The sequence below is a fragment of the Mesoplodon bidens genome (assembly GCF_964165515.1).
Source record: "Mesoplodon bidens genome assembly, chromosome: 9".
Taxonomy (NCBI): domain Eukaryota; kingdom Metazoa; phylum Chordata; class Mammalia; order Artiodactyla; family Ziphiidae; genus Mesoplodon; species Mesoplodon bidens.
Window position 1 is genome coordinate 9,470,371 of NC_138166.1, and position 20,969 is coordinate 9,491,339.

General features: G+C 38.7%; 1 protein-coding gene across 1 annotated transcript in view; it reads right to left on the minus strand.

Moving 5' to 3' along the window:
- RELN (reelin) overlaps positions 1–20,969 on the minus strand; it is a 532,619-nt gene that overhangs the window by 125,964 nt on the left and 385,686 nt on the right. The gene's annotated exons all lie outside the window — the stretch shown is intronic.

Below are 20,969 nucleotides of genomic sequence, written 5' to 3' on the forward strand. Positions count from 1 at the left end.
TGCTGCAATGAGAAGCCCACACACCACGACGAAGAGTAGCCCCGGCAACTAGAGGAAGCCTGTGTGCAGCAATGAAGACCCAATGCAGCCAAAAATAAATAAATAAATTTATTAAAAAAAAACTTTAAAAAGGCAATTTAAAACAATCTGCCTATCAAGGAAGCAATATTTTCTTTTAAGTTAATACCTACAGTTGTCAAATATATTTGAAAATGGGTACTCACTCATATACTGGTCATGAGTATAAACCCTTTGACTCATTTCTTGGAACCTATCCTAAGGAAATAGTCCTAAATTCAAAAATAATTTTATAAAATATGATGAATACTGCAGGCTTACTCACAGTAGTAACTGGCAACCATTTAAATGTCAAACTATAGGGAAAATGGAATGCTTTAGTAAATTGGTATAGTCACGACAGATTGTCCATATTTCAAATATTTATGAAGGTTATATAATCAAATTAACATGTATGTGAAAAAGTAAGTTTAAAAAAAATCCACAAAATGATGAATGAAGGAAATTCACCAGAATGTTTGCAGGGGCTGTGTTTGATGGTAGGAAATAGGACAATTTAAAACCTCATTTTTCTTATTTTCCAGATAGTCTTTAATGCTCAGCCATTAAATACTGAAAACATGATAATGTAGCTCTAATAGTTGCACCTCAACTTAAAAATTCCCATGTTTTACTCGTCTCAATTGAGTACTACGTGATTATAAATTGCTTGAAGGCAGGCACAATTACTTTTTCAGAGAAAAGTGCTGAAGGAATTTATAACCTACCAGAGGAGATTAAAATATGGACATGTTTCACTGTAGTTAATATGGGTCAATGTAAATATTCCCAGGGCCAACCACACTGGGGTTTGTCTGCCACAGTACTTGGTACTGCCATTCTGAAGCAGGTCAAGTACCACTGTTCAACGGTAAGGGGGCTTAGCTGGCATAGACAAAGGAGATAATGCAATACTCCATGCAATCTTTGAGGCATTTAATATTTTTTCTTAATTCCCCTTTGCTGAATCAGCAAAATAAGAAGTTATTACTCTGACTTGCTTCTTGCAGAGTTTGAGATGTTATTTTTTATTTATTTATTTATTTTTTGCAGTACACGGGCCTCTCACTGTTGTGGCCTCTCCCGTTGCGGGGCACAGGCTCCGGATGCGCAGGCTCAGCGGCCATGGCTCACAGGCCCAGCCGCTCCACGGCACGTGGGATCTTCCCGGACCGGGGCACAAACCCGTGTCCCCTGCATCGGCAGGTGGACTCTCTACCACTGCGCCACCAGGGAAGCCCTAAGATGTTATTTAAAGATGGAATTTTGTCCATATGGAGAATCATCATGGGTTTGGGCTCAAGGTTATAAAATTTAAGAAGCTTTTTCCACACAATGACTAATTACTATTTAACTAAATTTTAAACACTTGAACAACAAATAGGGTAATAAAATGTAAGAGCCCCAATCTCTGCTTTAGTGTACTATTCATAAATGAAGGGAAAAGTCTTATTTAGTACTGCTAGGCTTACAAATCCAGTGCTACAACTTGTTTGTTGCTATTATAAAGATGCCTACCAGTTGCTGAGTTAGGCCTATATCCTAAGACAGTGCTAAGCACAATACCCATATTATAATACATCCTTACAATAACTCTATGAAGTAGAAACAATTACCTCTAGTTAACAAATAAGGAAATGGGGACAGTAAATGGTAGAGACTCGATGAGAAATCAGCTTTGCCTTACTCCAAAACCTCTCAACCAACACACCATCTCTTTGTCCTTCTATTACTCTAAGATGGAGAAGAAAACACTGTAGTTTTGAATAATTTTCATTTATACTTAATTTAAAAATCATTAACTTTCTGTTACTATGCAATGATGTTCCGATGTTAGAGATGTCAAACCATGATTGCTGCTATGTGTTAGGGCATACAGGATGTGATCTAGAAAATATGAAGCTGTAGGATACAGTTTTTAGCAATATTACAAAATAAATCAACATAGAGCAAAAATAATAGTAAGCTATATAGGCACAAACTCGTCTATATAAATTCCAGAGTCTTTAAAACAGGCAAAAAAATCCCAAATGCTTCTCCCTGTGAGAAATGAATGCTGCTTTTTGCTTCAAGGGTTATATGCTTTTTACTACCCTTTATGAGAAAGGCAATCAGAGGCAGCCGACTAGGGTTCATTTAACTTTCTACTTTAAAGGCACATATTCCTTGGGCATCTGGTAAAAAACCACAGAGTGCATGGAAGCACATGGGCTGAATGGTCTACAGGCCACACAGAGGCACTAAAACTTTCTCACTCGTGTCATGTACATTGTCTCTCTACCCCAGCATTTCTGAAATAATTTAAGATTATTTTCACAATCAGCTCCTTTTAAATTCCTCCCTTCTGAGATGGTTTAGTGTCCTGGCAATTCTACATAGATTCAGAAAGAAGTTCTATGTTTTGTAAATAGTGCCTGCACCCAAATTTTGCATAGTAACAAATTAACCATGAACTTGGTTGGAGAGAGGAAGCATTCAGACCTGAGAAGTGTGTGCTCTGTGAGCTACCCTGATGATAACGGCTTTTAAAGGTGCCAAGACACCAAGAAAGAAACAAGACAAAAAGTATATAAAAGGACAAGTTAAGAGGCTAAATGAGGAAAGTTAAACAGTGACAATAAGATTCTTATTTAGCATGAATATTTGTTCCACTGGTAGCTGTGGGCAGATATTGTTGGGTAGGCTGATCAGCTGCCATCCACAGCCCCTCTCTTCCCCAGTCACCTTGTAGTGACTGGTCTGGGGGGTGTCCACGTCCATCATAAGTCTCACCAATGAGACGTAAGTGAAAGATGCTAGGTGGGTATACTCACTCAGCTTTAATATAAGTTTTTAAAAAAGAGACAGATGGAGTTGGCTGGCATCTCTTTGGCCTGCTGCTCCTACTGTTTTCCTTCCTCCCTAACAGGGCAGCAGTCAGCCTAGGAACAAATATTCAGTTGGAGCTCTTTGCTGAGATGGTGGAGTAAAAGGATGAAGAGAACATGGGTCCCTGATGGCCTTGTTAAGCTGCTTACCAGCCTGGATTGCCAGTCCTAGGATTGCTTGTCACAAACGACAAATAAGCCTCTTCACTTTTGCTTATGCCACGGTCAGTCTTTTCTGGTTGTTTTTGTTACAACCTAGAGCTGAATGCATTTCTTTTTTTTTTTTTTTTTTGCGGTACGCGGGCCTCTCACTGTTGTGGCCTCTCCCGTTGAGGAGCACAGGCTCCGGACGCGCAGGCTCAGCGGCCATGGCTCATGGGCCTAGCCGCTCCACGGCATGTGGGATCTTCCCAGACCGGGGCACGAACCCGTGTCCCCTGCATCGGCAGGCAGACTCTCAACCACTGCGCCACCAGGGAGGCCCTAAATGTATTTCTGATACACCTGCCATACTTCATGGTATTGCAGGATACCTCTCCTGATGTCTTAATCTGAAGCAAAATAACCCAAGAAGATCACAGATGTCTGTGCCTTAAAATCTTTTTCTTTTTTTTTGTGCCTTTAAATCTTAACCATTCATAGAACAAGTTCACTTGATTGTTTATGATTTATTCAAGACTGGCTGAAAGCCAAGTGATATTAGGTCTGACTTTTTCCTCCTGAATATTCTGATGTTTATACACAGATGGAATTTTAGGGGAGAGAACTTGAAAGACTGCAATCCTTTAATTTACAAAACTGCTCCTCTTTGCTGCTTGTCTAAGTCAAGATACATTTATAAAGGCAAAACTGAAACTGAACTTCTCTGCTGCAATCATAGAAACAGAAAAAAATAGTCCACATCAGCATTTTGGGGAGAAATTCCAGAGACAGAATGTCTTGGGAATCGGAGGCTCAGTTCTACTCATGTTGAGTGCCTCAAAAATAAAGGAACAGGGGCTTTCCTGGTGGCGCGGTGGTTGAGAGTCCGCCTGCCGATGCCAGGGACACGGGTTCGTGCCCCAGTCCGGGAAGATCCCACATGCCACGGAGTGGCTGGGCCCGTGAGCCATGGTCGCTGAGCCTGCGCGTCCGGAGCCTCTGCTCCGCAACGGGAGAGGCCACAACAGTGAGAGGCCTGCGTACCGCAAAAATAAATAAATAAATAAATAAAGGAACAATAAATAAAAGTCCTGCATCTAATTACAAGATTTAATGAGAAAATAGGGATAACACTTTCCATTAGGACAAGCTTACCTCCCTGTGCCTTTTCATTTCCACCCCTTAGAAGGCTAGTAGGCTTTCTGTTATGACACTGGTAAGTGGACGACACCATAATGTAACTCAAGCCTCCTTAGTCGTATCTTAGTCCAGAGTATAGGTCCTTTGCCTCCCCCTTCCTTGCTGAATCTCCGGTACTGCTAAGGATCTATTTTCCTGACCAGGCTGGAAGCCTCTCTGCAGGGAGAGGTCACATCTTGTTCATCTCTACATCCCTCACAGCACTCAGAGCCTCGTGCACCTCAAGAAGCACCTGGTGTTAGTGCACGACATCGTGGTTTTCTAGCAGCTGGATTATTTCATTTGACCTCTGAGTCAAGACCATTTGGGAGATATCAGGGATCCTCAACACTGTATTACAGAGAAAGAAAACCGGGGGGTTGAGCTGTTGGCCTCCAGGGTCACACAGTTACTAAAAAGCTAGAAACCAGGTCTTCTGACTTCTACTTTGATGTCCTTTCCACTATGTCACGCCTATCAAAGGCATGTAAAGAATGTTAAATAAAATGAGCACATGAGTGAGGTGTCTCGATGGGAGAGAAGGCAAGTTTTCCAAAACCACAGTTACTTAAAGGCTGTAATGAACACAGACAAGGTTTTGAGGTTATCCTCACTTAAAGAAATTGCTCCTTCTGTGTTTCCCTAGAGCCTCATTCCCATCTCCAGAAAAAAGGCTCTTTTATATGAAAGGCAGATACATCTAACTAAACTGAACAGGAGAATACTCAGGCCACCAAGTTCTTTAAAAGCAAATTCATGTAAAACAGCCAAATGACCTAGCGACTGAGCCATTTTTGACAACTGATCCATCTCTTTCAGAACAGCTTGGTAAGTAAACGATGTGGCTGTAGTGTCACTACCCGTGGGCCACAAGAGAAGACAACGCACCAATATTTACATTTCTTAGAAATCTAAGCAGTATTCTATCATTTTCAAGAGCCCCACGGAATAGAACAGCTCTGCAGAACTCATTTTCAGAGAAGCAGAAGACCAACACAAAGCTGTTTTCAGTCTGATACTATTCGGAAGTTATATTAATTTGCAGAAGGACATGTGAATGAATTTAAGCCTCTCCATCATCCTTTTTTGGGGGGGGTTGTTCTTGTAATCATCAAAAAATGTTTACTAGAGTTGACAGAAAAACTTGCTGATACTGTGGAATTAAAGGTGGTATTTAAACTCATTTGTTATTTCTATAATATTATGTCTCAAAACAGAAATAACCATGATTTTAGTGGATTATATAAGTTTTACACTTATTGGAAAAAAAAATCTGACATTATAGAAGCATTTTTTTAAAAACTAAAAATTCACAATTCTACCTAGAGATGACCACTGCTAACATTTTAGTGTAAGTACTTCCAGACTTTCTTATGTTTACACACACACAAATACACACACATACTCATTTTTCTTTCTTTTAAAAAAATTATAGAATTGTAATCGTCCTGTTTTCTTTCTACAAACTGTTTCATTGCCGTCTTTCCAGATCGAAAAATATGGTAAGACACTGTCATTTTTAATGAATAAAGCCAATCTCCAATTATGGAAATCTTTGGAGGTTGTTTCCATTTTTCACTGTTATAAACAATGCTTCTATAATATGCATGCTTGTATATTTTTGTGTACTTGTCCAATTATTTTCTTAGGATAAATTCCTAGAAGCAGACTTACTTGGTCAAAGCAAAATTTAAAAGTTAGCACTTATGGCTAAGTTGCCCTTCAAAAAGGTTGTACAAAGTTACAATTACCAAAAATATTAACGACGGACGGAGCTGCTGATTCTCACCACATATCAACACTGAACATGCACAGTATTTTTCATTTCAGCTACTCTATGCAGTCTTTTAATCTACATTTATTTGATTACTAGAGAAGTTAACATGCTGTTTATGTTAACTATTCATTGCCTATTTGTAGTTTTTGGGGGTTGCCTTTTCATGTACTTTGCCCATTTTTACAGTTGGCATTTATCTTTTCCTTACTTATTTGTACACATTCTTCACAAATTTGGGATAAATAGTCTGTCATATACATTGCAAATAGCCCCTTGCTCCCAATTTCTTGTCATGTTTTGTTTAGAGGGAGGTCACCCCCCTGTCCACAAAAACAAATTTAAAAATTTCAAGTGCTGGAATATGTGACCTTAATGGGCCCTGCTTTTGGTGTCATGCTTTATTGGTATCTATTAAGTCAGCCTCAGAGCCTAGTTCATAATCATTTTTTGCAAATGTCTAATGGACACATGAAAGGGATTTGTATTTTTTATTTGTAGGGTACAATTTTTTTTCTTTATCGATTAAACCACCCTTGTTATTTACCTCTCATACATTTCTCTAGGTCCTCACCTATTTTTTGTTTGCTTCATCCATCAAGGACTCAAACAAAATATTAACATCACATTCTGGATTACGGTTGTTGTAATTTTCCCCCTGTGATTCTAATGGGTTTTGCATTATGCTCACCATTCTGGGGTATTCAGGGTGTGGAGGCCCCTGACTTTTCATATTCCTGTGGACATCTATCCCTCATAGCATCGCCTGTGTTACTGGTCTCTAGTCCCAGCTTCAGCCTTGAAGAGTTTAGTGGGGCCAGGTGCAACGGTCCACCCAACATTTTTTTTTTTTAACATCTTTATTGGAGTATAATTATTTAAAATGTTGTGTTAGTTTCTGCTGTATAACAAAGAAAATCAGCTGTATGTATACATATATCTGCATATCCCCTCCCTCTTGCATCTCCCTCCCACCCTCCGTATCCCACCCCTCTAGGTGGACACAAAGCACTGAGCTGACCTCCCTGAGCTATGCAGCTACTTCCCACTAGCTATCTATTTTACGTTTGGTAGTGTATATATGTCCATGCCACTCTCTCACTTGATGCCAGCTTACCCTTCCCCCTCCCCGTGTCCTCAAGTCCATTCTCTATGCCTGCATCTTTATTCCTGTCCTGCCCTGAGGTTAATCAGAACCTTTTTTTTTTTTTTTTACATTCCATATATATGTGTTGGCATATGGTATTTGTTTTTCTCTTTCTGACTTACTTCACTCTGCATGACAGTCTCTAGGTCCATCCACCTCACTACAAATAACTCAATTTCGTTTCTTTTTATGGCTAACATTCCGTTGTATATATGTGCCGCATCTTCTTTATCCATTCATCTGTCGATGGACACTTAGGTTGCTTCCATGTCCTGGCTATTGTAAATAGAGCTGCAATGAACATTTTGGTACATGACTCTTTTTGAATTATGGTTTTCTCAGGGTATATGCCCAGTAGTGGGATTGTTGGGTCGTATGGTAGTTCTAAGGAACCTCCATACTATTCTCCATAGTGGCTGTATCAATTTACATTCCCACCAACAGTGCAAGAGGGTTCCATTTTCTCCACACCCTCTCCAGCATTTATTGTTTGTAGATTTTTTGGTGATGGCCAGTCTGACTGGTGTGAGGTGATACCTCATGATAGTTCTGATTTGCATTTCTCTAAGGATTAGTGATGTAGAGCATCCTTTCATGTGTTTGTTGGCAATCTGTATATCTTCTTTGGAGAAATGTCTATTTAGGTCTTTTGCCCATTTTTGGATTGGGTTGTTTTTTTGATACTGAGCTGCATGAGCTGCTTGTAAATTTTGGAGATTAATCCTTTGTCAGTTGCTTCATTTGCAAATATTTTCTCCCATTCTGAGGGTTGTCTTTTCATCTTGTTTATGGTTTCCTTTGCTGTGCAAAAGCTTTTAAGTTTCATTAGGTCCCATTTGTTTATTTTTGTTTTTATTTCCATTTCTCTAGGAGGTGGGTCCAAAAGGATCTTGCTGTGATTTATGTCATAGAGTGTTCTGCCTATGTTTTCCTCTAAGAGTTTGATAGTGTCTGGCCTTACATTTAGGTCTTTAATCCATTTTGAGTTTATTTCTTTGTATGGTGTTAGGGAGTGCTCTAATTTCATTCTTTTACATGTAGCTGTCTAGTTTTCCCAGCACCACTTATTGAACAGGCTGTCTTTTCTCCATTGTACATTCTTGCCCCCTTTATCAAAAATAAGGGGACCATATGTTCATGGGTTTATCTCTGGGCTTTCTGTCCTGTTCCATTGATCTATATTTCTGTTTTTGTGCCAGTACCATACTGCCTTCATTACTATAGCTTTGCAGTATAGTCTGAAGTCCGGGAGCCTGATTCCTCCAGCTCCGTTTTTCGTTCTCAAGATTGCTTTGGCTATTTGGGGTATTTTGGGATTCTATACAAATTGTGAAATTTTTTTATTCTAGTTCTGTGAAAAATGCCATTGGTAGTTTGATAGGGATTGCATCGAATCTGTAGATTACTTTGGGTAGTATAGTCATTTTCACATTGTTGACTCTTCCAATCCAAGAACATGGTATATCTCTCCATCTGTTTGTATCATCTTTAATTTCTTTCATCAGTGTCTTATAGTTTTCTGCATACAGGTCTTTTGTCTCCTTAGGTAGGTTTATTCCTAGGTGTTTTATTCTTTTTGTTGCAATGGTAAATGGGAGTGTTTCCTTAATTTCTCTTTCAGATTTTTCATCATTAGTGTATAGGAATGCAAGAGATTTCTGTGCATTAATTTTGTATTCTGCTACTTTACAAAACTCATTGATTAGTTCTAGTAGTTTTTTGGTAGCATCTTTAGGATTCTCTATGTATAGTATCAAGTCATCTGCAAACAGTGACAGCTTAACTTCTTTCCCGATTTGTATTCATTTCTTTTTCTTATCTGACTGCTGTGGCTAAAACTTCCAAAACTATGTTGAATAATCATGGTGAGAGTGGACAACCTTGTCTTATTCCTGATCTTAGAGGAAATGGTTTCACCATTGAGAATGATGTCGGCTGTGGGTTTGTCATATTTGGCCTTTATTATGTTGAGGTAAGTTCCCTCTATACTTACTTTCTGGAGGGTTTTTATCATAAATGGGTGTTGAATTTTGTCGAAAGCTTTTTCTGCATCTATTGAGATGATAATATGGTTTTTCTCCTTCAATTTGTATATGGTTTATTACACTGATTGATTTGTGGATATTGAAGAATCCTTGCATTCCTGGAATAAACCCCACTTGATCATGGTGTATGATCTTTTTAATGCGCTGTTGGATTCTGTTTGCTAGTATTTTGTTGAGGATTTTTGCATCTATGTTCATCAGTGATATTGGCCTGTAGTTTTCTTTCTTTGTGACATCTTTGTCTGGTTTTGGTATCAGGGTGATGGTGGCCTCGTAGAATGAGTTTGGGAGTGTTCCTCCCTCTGCTGTATTTTAGAAGAGTTTGAGAAGGATAGGTGTTAGCTCTTCTCTAAATGTTTGATAGAATTCACCTGTGAAGCCATCTGGTCCTGGGCTTTTGTTTGTTGGAAGATTTTTAATTAGTCTCAATTTCAGTGCTTGTGATTGGTCTGTTTATATTTTCTATTTCTTCGTGATTCAGTCTTGGAAGTTTGTGCTTTTCTAAGAATTTGTCCATTTCTTCCAGGTTGTCCAATTTATTGGCATATAGTTGCTGTAGTAATCTCTCATGATCCTTTGTATTTCTGCAGTGTCAGTTGTTACTCCTTTTTCATGTCTAATTCTATTGATTTGAGGGTTCTCCAAGACTCAAGAAAAATCTTGATGAGTCTGGCTAATGGTTTATCAATTTTGTTTATCTTCTCAAAGAAGCAGCTTTTAGTTTTATTGATCTTTGCTATCATTTCCTTCATTTCTTTTTCATTTATTTCTGATCTGATGCTTATGATTGCTTTCCTTCTTCTAACTTTGGGGTTTTTGTTCTTCTTTCTCTAACTGCTTAGGTGTAAGGTTAGGTTGTTTATTTGAGATGTTTCTTGTTTCTTGAGGTAGGATTGTATTGCTATAAACTTCCCTCTTAGAACTGCTTTTGCTGCCTCCCATAGGTTTTGGGTCTTCGTGTTTTCTTGTCATTTGTTTCTAGGTATTGTTTGATTTCCTCTTTGATATCTTCAGTGATCTCTTGCTTATTTAGCAGCATATTGTTTAGCCTCCATGTGTTTGTATTTTTTACAGACTTTTTCCTGTAATTAATATCTAGTCTCATAGCATTGTCATCAGAAAAGATACTTGATACAATTTCAAGTTTCTCAAATTTACCAAGGTTTGATATGTGACCCAATATATGATCTATCCTGGAGAATGTTTCATGAGCACTTAAGAAGAAAGTGTATTCTGTTGTTTTGGGATGGAATGTCTTATAAATATCAATTAAGTCCATCTTGTTTAATGTATCATTTAAAGCTTGTGTTTCCTTATTTATTTTCATTTTGGATGATCTGTCCATTGGTGAAAGTGGGGTGTTAAAGGCCCCTACTATTATTGTGTTACTGTCAATTTTCCCTTTTATGGCTGTTAGCATTTGCCTTATGTATTGAGGTGCTCCTATACTGGGTGCCTAAATATTTACAATTGTTCTATCTTCTTCTTGGATTGATCCCATGATCATTATGCAGTGTCCTTCTTTGTCTCTTGTAATAGTTTTTATTTTAAAGTCTATTTTGTCTGATATGAGAATTGCTACTCCAGCTTTCTTTTGATTTCCATTTGCATGGTATATCTTTTTGCATCTCCTCACTTTCAGTCTGTATGTGTCCCTAGGTCTGAAGTGGGTCTCTTGTAGACAGCATATATACAGGTCTTGTTTTTGTATCCATTCAGCCAATCTATGTCTTTTGGTGGGAACATTTAATCCATTTACATTGAAGTTACTTATTGATATGTATGTTCCTATTACCATTTTCACTGTTTTGGGTTTGTCATGGTAGGTCTTTTCTTTCTCTTGTCTTTCCTGCCTACAGAAGTTCCTTTAGCATTTGTTGTAAAGCTGGTTTGCTGGTGCTGAATTCTCTTAACTTTTGTTTGTCTGTAAAGGTTTTAATTTCTCCATCAAGTCTAAATGAGATCCTTGCTAGTTAGAGTAATCTTGGTTGTAGGTTTTTCCCTTTCATCACTATAAATATGTCCTGCCACTCCCTTCTGGCTTGCAGAGTTTCTTCTGAAAGACCAGCTGTTAACCTTATGGGGATTCCCTTGTATGTTATTTGTTGCTTTTCCCTTGCTGCTTTTAATATTTTGTTTGTATTCAATTTTTGATAGTTTGATTAGTATGTGTCTTGGTGTGTTTCTCCTTGGATTTTCCTGTATAGGACTCTCTACACTTCCTGGACTTGCTTGACTATTTCTATTCCCATGTTAGGGAAGTTTTCAACTATAATCTCTTCAAATATTTTCTCAGACACTTTCTTTTTCTCTTCTTCTTCTTGGACCCCTATAATTTGAATATGTTGGTGCATTTAGTGTTGTCCCAGAGGTCTCTGAGACTGTCCTCAATTCTTTTCATTCTTTTTTCTTTATTCTGCTCTGCAGTAGTTATTTCCACTATTTTATCTTCCAGGTCACTTATCCGTTCTTCTGCCTCAGTTATTCTGCTACTGATTTCATTTTTAATTTCATTTATTGTGTTGTTCATCATTGTTTGTTTGCTCTTTAGTTCTTCTAGGTCCTTGTTAAATGTTTCTTGTATTTTCTCCATTCTATTTACAAGATTTTGGATCATCTTTACTATCATTTCTCTGAATTCTTTTTCAGGTAGACTGCCTATTTCCTCTTCATTTGTTTGGTCTCGTGGGGTTTTAACTTGCCTCTTCATCTGCTGTGTGTTTCTCTGTCTTCTCATTTGCTTAACTTACTGTGTTTGGAGTCTCCTTTTCCCAGGTTGCATGTTCGTAGTTCCCGTTGTTTTTGGTGTCTGCCCCCAGTGGATAAGGCCATTTCAGTGGCTTGTGTAGGCTTCCTGGTGGAGGGGACTGGTGCCTGTATTGTGGTGGGTGAGGCTGGATCTTGCCTTTCTCGTGGGCAGGGTCGTGTCTGGTGGTGTGTTTTGGGGTGTCTGTGAGCTTAGTATGATTTTAGGCAGCCTCTCTGCTAATGGGTGAGGTTGTATTCCTGTCTTGCCAGTTGTTTGGCATGGGGTGTCCAGCACTGGAGCTTGCTGGCTGTTGGGTGGAGCTGGGTCTCTGGGAGAGCTTTTGCCAATTGATATTACGTGGGGCCTGGAGGTCTCTGGTCGTCCAATGTCCTGAACTTGGCTCTCCCACCTCAGAGGCTCAGGCCTGACACCCAGCTGGAGCACCAAGACCCTGTCAGCCACACGGCTCTTGATGTCTGTTTTCCTTCCTGCTACTTTCCTTCTCCCCCTCGCTTAGAATCCTTGGGCAGCCATCCTGTCACGGAGTCACCTGAGGGCTGGGTGTTGGGTCTGAGTCATGCGGGGCACTGGGTGCTCCCCTTCTCTCCTCCAGAGCGCAGCGTCAGTGGTCTCGAGTGGCATCTGAGGCCCAGGTTATGGATTCCACCCAGATTTACATCTGGGCCCCCCATGCAACTTTCACTCCACTCTCATCAACAAACTTTCCTCCCACACCCCACTTCTTCCAGAAGCTCATTCAAGTTTCAAATTCCAAAAATGGTTCAGCATGTTCTCTGTTACATTGCCTCGATCACTTCAATGAGGAGCTTAGAGAAAGAGTATGTAAAACATGTGGGGTTAACATATTGTATTCATATGACAGTCTGATTTATTAATTTTCCCCTTGTTTTCCTGACTACATTCTTTCCACCAGTTTCTCAACTGGAGTAATTCTCCATATAAGAAATTTCTAGATACAAATTTATTTTATGACAATCTTTTTTTTTTAAAATAAATTTATTTATTTAAGTTTGGCTCTGTTGGGTCTTTGTTGCTACGCACAGGCTTCCTCTAGCTGCGGTAAGCAGGGTCTACTTTCGTTGCGGTGCGTGGGCTTCTCACTGCAGTGGCTTCTCTTGTTGAGGAGCATGGGCTCTAGGCATGCGGGCTTCACTAGTTGTGGCTTGTGGGCTCAGTAGTTGTGGCTCATGGGCTCTAGAACACAGGCTCAGTAGTTGTGGCACACAGGCTTAGTTGCTCCACTGTATGTGGGATCTTCCCAGACCAGGGCTCATACTTGTGTCCCCTTCATTGGCAGGCAGATTCTTAACCACTGTGCCACCAGGGAAGTCTCTGATAATCTTTTATACTTACTTCAATCTATAGCTTTGAACAAATTTGAAATTTCTACATATAATGCATTTTGTCATGTATTTACTCAATACTTCTTTTAAAAAATCCTTATGGATTTCTAAGTGACTAAACCACTCTATTTATCTTGTTAGGCTGAATTGGCAATAGAAGATATTTTGGAATACATGTGCTTTTCAGCATGTATTTCAGGCTCCTTTTATACTTCTGTTCCTAGCATCTGCTTTATTTTGCTTATTGTTACCATTCCTACTTAAAGTACATAGTTTATATTCTTTAGCTTCTTCAGTGTCATTTCCATTTTCTCAGTTTGGAAATTTACACATGGTTCTTCAAGTTAGGACTAACATTTTACTTTAAGCTATATGATGCTTAAATTGAGCGGCTTGGTTGCTGTTTCTTCAGCTTTTACAGAAAGCAGCCTCTTGGCAAACAAAACTCAGGAAAAATTGGAGACTTAGTAGCAGTTTTGTCTCAAGGACCAGATAACTTTCTGTGTGGGAGATAGAATAGGGGGGAATATGTCACCTAGGTTAGACATTCAGGCTGTTGTACACAGTGGCTGTTACCACAGTACTCTCTTTGTAACCAGGTTGCACGCACCTACATGGGTGCTACGTGAGATTGGAGGGTGACTCACCTTTGTTGGGAGTCCGGAGGTCCATCTGCACCCCAGTCACCCACCTTTGTCTCCTGTGAAACTAGCTCAACTCTCCCAAACCCTACATGCCAGCAGCTAATTCCAATAACTTTAAAAAAAAATCTAGTTTTAACATTTATAGAAATTTTAAAAGTTTACAGAAATTTGTTGGTGAGGTAATGCTTTCAAAGATTTCTGTCGAGTCTCAGCTGAATCTTCTTTTTGTCCACCTCACAGCAGTTTTAGGAAATGTTCAGCAGCTGGAAGTAAACTGCGGCAGAAAAAGAGAAATGTCTGCCACAGTCATTTCCCTTAAAAGTCAGAGGGGGAGTCAGCATGAAGCACAGCCTGGGCTTCGGCCCCCAAAGAGAAGCAGAGAGAGAGAGGGAGACCGAGGGCCAGAAAGGGGACAGACTATCAGAGAGCGGGGAGATCAAGGACCCAGGGGAAAATAGCTCCTCTCAACTCTCGTAATGCCTGCCAGTCTCTTGCCAGGAACCTGTGGGTGTGTGAGTAGTGAAGTTGTCAGGGACCCAACAAGACTTTCCTCCTCTTCTGGCGGGAGGAGAGGAATCAGAGAAGCTTTAGCTGTTTCCAGCCTCTGTTAATAACTTCACCTCATCTCAGATCTTTGGCTATCCAGAACCTCCTTCCTCCTGTTATTCTTACATTGCATCCATACTAAGTCCAGAACCAATTTGGTTGAAGTGAACTTACCCAATCCATATTTACACTGCTTATGATTAGGGCTTGCCTTTTCAACTCAATCCTGTTGTCTCTGTCATCCCTTTCCTGTTTCCTCTTGCACCTCACTTCCTTTCAGGAAGGAACACACTGGCCCATGTAGTTAGGCCTGAGAGCCCTGAATGAAAATGTTTAGCTTGGAGGGAAGAGGTGAGGCAAGAGAGAAAGATACATGAGGAATCTTTGAAATTCTCTCTTTCTTTATCCTTCCAACTATGTGCAGCCATATAGCATGTACTAACTTAGTTAGTACTGAAGCAGGACCATTTTAAGACTTTCATAGGACTCACACTTTTAATTTTGGAAACTCCATCACACATCATGGCAAACATATCAAAATGCACCCATATCTCACATTACATATGTATTTTTGTTGCAAAAATCTTCAAGTGGATTTTATAATTTTGCCTTTAAATTTTATTTTGGCTACTGGTAATGCATGGAATATACATTTGCCTATGATTTCTCAACATACTCAGGAATCTGACCAAAAAATTATTTCTAATAGCATCAAATTTCATGAATATTTAAATTAAGCAATTAATGGGTTTGGCATATGTTGTGTTTTGTAGATATTTAATTTACATTTATTAATTTTAGTTTTGCAATTTTCTTATCATATTTTTGAAACAATATTCATTTTCCAAGCCTCTGGACTTCTTCCAGTTCTCTGGAAAACTTGGAGGCCTGGCACTGAGACTAATGAAAGAACTTCCTAGGAAGAGGCATAGGCAATGCAAAGGTGCTGGGAGAAGAAACAGCTTGGCTTGTTGGGGCAGAGTAGGAAGAACGATGTGGTTGGGCAGGATTGAGTGAAAGGCAGGTAGGCAGGAGAGGCTGACCAGGTCAGGCCACCCAAGGCCTACCACGAAGCTTTGTGAACCACTGTCCGTAGAAAGTAACTACCTCAGCCTATTACATTTCTTTTTCAATGAGCCAGACATACCTTGAATCTAGATCATTGAAAGGCAGATTTCTGTTATTAATTTGTTTAGTGGTACGTTCTCCTACTTCTGAAATCTTACTTAGCCACTTAGTCCAAAGGGAGATTTTTAGGAAAATCTAACTTTGGAGAAATAAATGACTCAAAAGTCAATCGTTTGGACATGAATCTGGGAACATGGCCATTTTATTCATTCCTTTGGCAGGTCCTAAGCCTTTGTTCTCCAATATATATTTTCAAGTGGTCCATCAGCCTGTTCCTTGCAACATTGTAAGCATATGTGGATGACACTACTGGCCGCTGAGCTGAGCTCCTTCTACTATTACCCTTACCATCTATGCTCACACAGCAGTTACAATTATATTAAAAATATGATTACATCACTCCCTTGCTTCAAATTATTTACTGGATTCCCGTAACACTTAAAATAAAATCCAGAGTCTCTCTGTTGCTCTATAAGGCCCTAACATAATCTATCAATAGTTCCTTGCTTGCCTCAGGACCTTTGCTCTTGCTGCTTCTGCCTGTAATGATTTCCTTGCACACTTTCACATCAGTGTTTCTTTCTCATTATTCTGGTCTCTACACTCTCAGGAGTGTTTCCCTAAACATCTTACCTAAAATAGTCTCACTCTCCACTTACGTCATCTAACATTCCATTCCTTTATCCTCACAGCAATTACCACTATCTGGAATATTATTACAAATTTGTTTACTTGCTCACTTTTGATTTTCTCCTCTAGAAAATAAGCTCCACAAACAAAGGGCTTTTCTCTCTTCACCTTTAGTACCAAGTGCTATACCTTCAGGACAAACAGCACTTGTAGTGCAATCAATAAACAGTTGAATGTATAAATTAGCCTATCAACTAATGAAAAATTTCATGTAATGAAACTCTTAGGATGAAAAAGCCTAATAAATAGGATTTATTTTAGAAAGTCATTTATAAATTTATTTGGGGGTATATTCAATTATATTACCAATTTTATAGAGGCACTGATTCCCCTGGGTACTGAAAATACTTTCTTCATAGCTGTTGAAAATAATAGTGACTTTTCAGTTTGTCACTCAATGTATTTACCTTATCTATTTGCTAAGCTTCCTAATCACTTACTGAGAAATGGTAGTTGAAGTGGCTCTTGGGAGCCAGTTCACCCCAACTGACTTTCTTCAGCAGCACAATTTGAGTTGATTTATTATTCTTTCTAATAGTTTTTGTAAAAAATTATCCCAAGAATACTCTAGGCTTACTAATAAACAATTTAAGCTGACAAAATTTCTATGTAAATTATGGGTTGATGTTCAATGAAAGAAAAATCCTAAAGACATTTACTTGGCTATCATTTTTATTCTATAAGCAAATTCATTTTATAAAGGGATAGTTATAAATTTGTTTCTCTTGTGACCTAAGGGATGAAGGCTGTCCGAAGTTTCAACAGGGCACTAATCCAACCTCTCCTTTGTCAATGTTTACCAATGACACATTCCTTGTATTAGTATCAGGCAACCTCCTTCACTATTTTTATGAGACCAGTCCAAAGGAATAAAGATCTGTATGTAGCAAAGACTCTTGACCCTTAACCCCTGCAAATACATATTCCTATTTTTAAAAATAAACCAAAAGGTAGCAGAAGAAAAGGTAGATCTCATTAAAAAGTGTTTCACCCACTGCTTGCTAAATGTGTATTAGATCTGCCTGTGGGTTTGACAGTCCCCACAAATGCATGTCAGGTTTGTGCAAGCATGAGCTCTGAAGGGATTTTTCTAGGTCAGTTAGGAAATCTTTTTGTGTTATCCATTACTACACATGACTGTTGATTCTTAAAATCTGGAAGTACCTTAACAACTACTTTATAGCTCCTCTTGTACAGCTTAAAACACATTCCACTCATTGTTCAGTTCTGCTATATTATTATATGACTATTATATAATGCTAAATTATTGATTTTCTTTAATTGGTAATAGAGCCACAGTACTATTTCCTACCTTTTATTGCAAGTGAATTGTGTTTAATTTGTATTATGAGATAAACAGGCTTTTAGGATCCTTTTAGTCTGAGATTTTCCCCTAGGCAACTCTTGCTTCTCATAAAATATACAAATTCTTTTTTGTTGTACATGTTTATAGATGCACCATGAGATATGAACATACATTTATTGAATCCAGTTTTATTGAGATATAATTGCCATATGCCATTGTATTAGGTATACAACACAACGATCTGATATATGTATATGCTGGAAAATGATCACTGCAATAAGTTTAGCTAACATTTATCACCTCACATAGTTACAAAATTTTTTTCTTGTGGTGAGAACTTTTAAGATCTACTCTCTTAGCAACTTTCAAATATAAAATACAGTATTGTTAATTACAGTCATAATGCTGTACATTACATCCCCAGAACTTATTAATCTTGTAAGTGAAAAGTTTGTGTCTTTTGACTCACTTCACCCATTTTGCCCATCTTCCACCCCTCATCTCTGGCAACCACCAATCTCTCTCTGCATCTATGAGTTTGTATTTTTTCAAGGTCCATTCATGTTGTCACAAATGGTAGAATTTCCTTCTTTTTTATGGATGAAAATACTCCATTGTATGTATCACACTGTCTTTATCATACATTCACACATCGATGGACACTCTTGCTATCTCCGTGTCTTGGCTATTGTAAATAATGCTGCCACAAACATGGGGGGGAGGAACAAATATATTTTCAAGATAGTGGTTTCATTTCTTTCAGATATATATGCAGAAGCAGAATTGCTGGATCGTATTTTTAATTTTTTGAGGAACCTCCATAAAGTTTTCCATAATGGCTGCACCAATTTACATTCCCACCAACAGTGCACAAGGATCCCCTTTCGCCACATCCTCGCCAATACTTGTTATTTCTTGTTTTTTTGATAATAGCCACTCTAACATGTGTGAGGTGATATCTCATTGTGGTTTTGATTTGCATTTCCCTGATGATTAGTGATGGTGAGCATCTTTCCATGTACCTGTTGGTCATCTGTACGTCTTCTTTGGTAAAATGTCTCTTTAGATCCTTTGCCCTTTTTTTTTTTTTTTTTTTTTTTTGTGGTACGCGGGCCTCTCACTGTTGTGGCCTCTCCCATTGCGGAGCACAGGCTCCGGACACGCAGGCTCAGTGGCCATGGCTCACGGGCCTAGCCGCTCTGTGGCATGTGGGATCTTCCTGGACCGGGGCATGAATCCGTGTCCCCTGCATCGGCAGGCGGACTCTCAACCATTGTGCCACCAGGGAAGCCCCCATTAAAAAAAATTAATAATAATTAATTAATTTTTGGCCGTGTTGGGTCTTCGTTTCTGTGCAAGGGCTTTCTCTAGTTGCGGCAAGTGGGGGCCACTCTTCATTGCGGTGCGTGGGCCTCTCACTATTGCAGCCTCTCTTGCTGTGGAGCACAGGCTCCAGGTGCACAGGCTCAGTAGTTGTGGCTTACGGGCCTAGTTGCTCCACGGTATGTGGGATCTTCCCAGACCAGGGCTCGAACCCGTGTCCCCTGCATTGGCAGGCAGATTCTCAACCACTGCGCCACCAGGGAAGCCCTGCCCATTTTTAAAATTAGATTGTTTAGGGTTTTTTTTGGCTAGTGAGTTGTTTGAGTTCTTTATATATTTTAGATATTAACACCTTATCAGATACAGGATTTGTAAATATTTTCTCCCACTCTGTAGGTTCCCTTTCCATTTTGTTGACAGTTTTCTTTGCTGTGCATAAGCTTTTTAGTTTAATGTAGTCCCACTTGTGATTTTTTGCTTTCATGACCTTTGCTTTTGGTGTCAAATGCAAAAAAATAACTGCCAAGACCGATGTAAAGGAGCTTACTGCCTATGTTTTCTTCTAAGAGTTTTATGGCTTCAGGTCTTATGTTCAAGTCTTTGATCCATTTTGAGTTAATTTTTGTGTATGGTTTTGTGTAGTCCAATTTTTTTCTTGTGTTTGGCTGTTCAGTTTTCCAAACACCATTTATTGAAGAGAGTCCTTTCCCTATTGTATATTCTTGGTTCTTTTGTCAAAAATTAATTGATCATATATGGATTGGTTTATTTATGGGCTCTCTTTTCTGTTCTCTATTGATCAACATGTCTGTTTTTATGCCAATACCATACTGTTTTGATTACTATAGCTTTGTAATATAGTTTGAAACCAGGGAGTATTATGCTTCCTGCTTTATTCTTCTTTCTCAAGATTGTGTTGCCTATTTGAGGGTCTTTTGTGGTTTTTATACAACTATTTGGATTGTTTCTTCTATTTTTGTGAAAAATGCCACTGGAATTTTGATAGGGATTGCACTGAATCTGTAGATTACTTTGGGTAGTATGGACATTATACCAATATTAATCATCCCAATCCATGAGCACTGATTATATTTCCATTTTTCTGTGACTTCTTCAATTTTTTTCATCCACGTCTTACTGTCTTCAGTGTACAGATCTTTCACTTCCTTGGTCAAATTTATTGCTAGGCATTTTATTCTTTCTGATGCAACTGTAAATGGAATTGTTTTTTTAATTTTTCTTTCTGGTAGTTCATTGTTAACATATAGAAATGCTATTGATTTTTTCTGTATTGATTTTGTATCCTGCAACTTTGCTGAACCTGTTTACTAGTTCTAGCAGTTTCCGTGGAGTCTTTAGTTTTTCTATCTATAATGATATAATATCACATCATCTGCAAATAAAGACTGTTTTACTTCCTCCTTTCTATTTTAGAGACTTTTGTCTTTCTTGCCTAATTGCTCTGGCTAGGACTTTCAGGACTATGTTGAATAAAAGTGGTGAGAGTGGGCATCCTTGGCTTGTTCCTGATCTTAGAGCAAATGCATTAAGCCTTTCATCATTGAGTGGGCTTGTCATAGATGGCCTTAATTATGTTGAGGTATGTTCCCTTTATATGTACTATATTAAGAGTTTATATCATAAATAGATTTTGAAGTTTGTCAAATGCTTTTTCTGCCTCTATTGAGATGATCATATAATTTTTATCTTTTATTTTTTTAAATTTATTTATTTTTCTACAGCAGGTTCTTATTAGTTATCTATTTTATACATATTAGTGTATATATGTCATTCCCCATTTCCCATTTCGTCCAACCACCACCAATGCCCCCGCCACTTTCCCCCCTTTGTGTACATATGTTTGTTCTCTATGTCTGTGTCTCTATTTCTGCCCTGCAAACCACTTCATCTGTACCATTTTTCTAGGTTCCACATATATGCGTTAATATATGATATTTGTTTTTCTCTTCCTGACTTACTTCACTCTGTATGACAGTCTCTAGATCCAT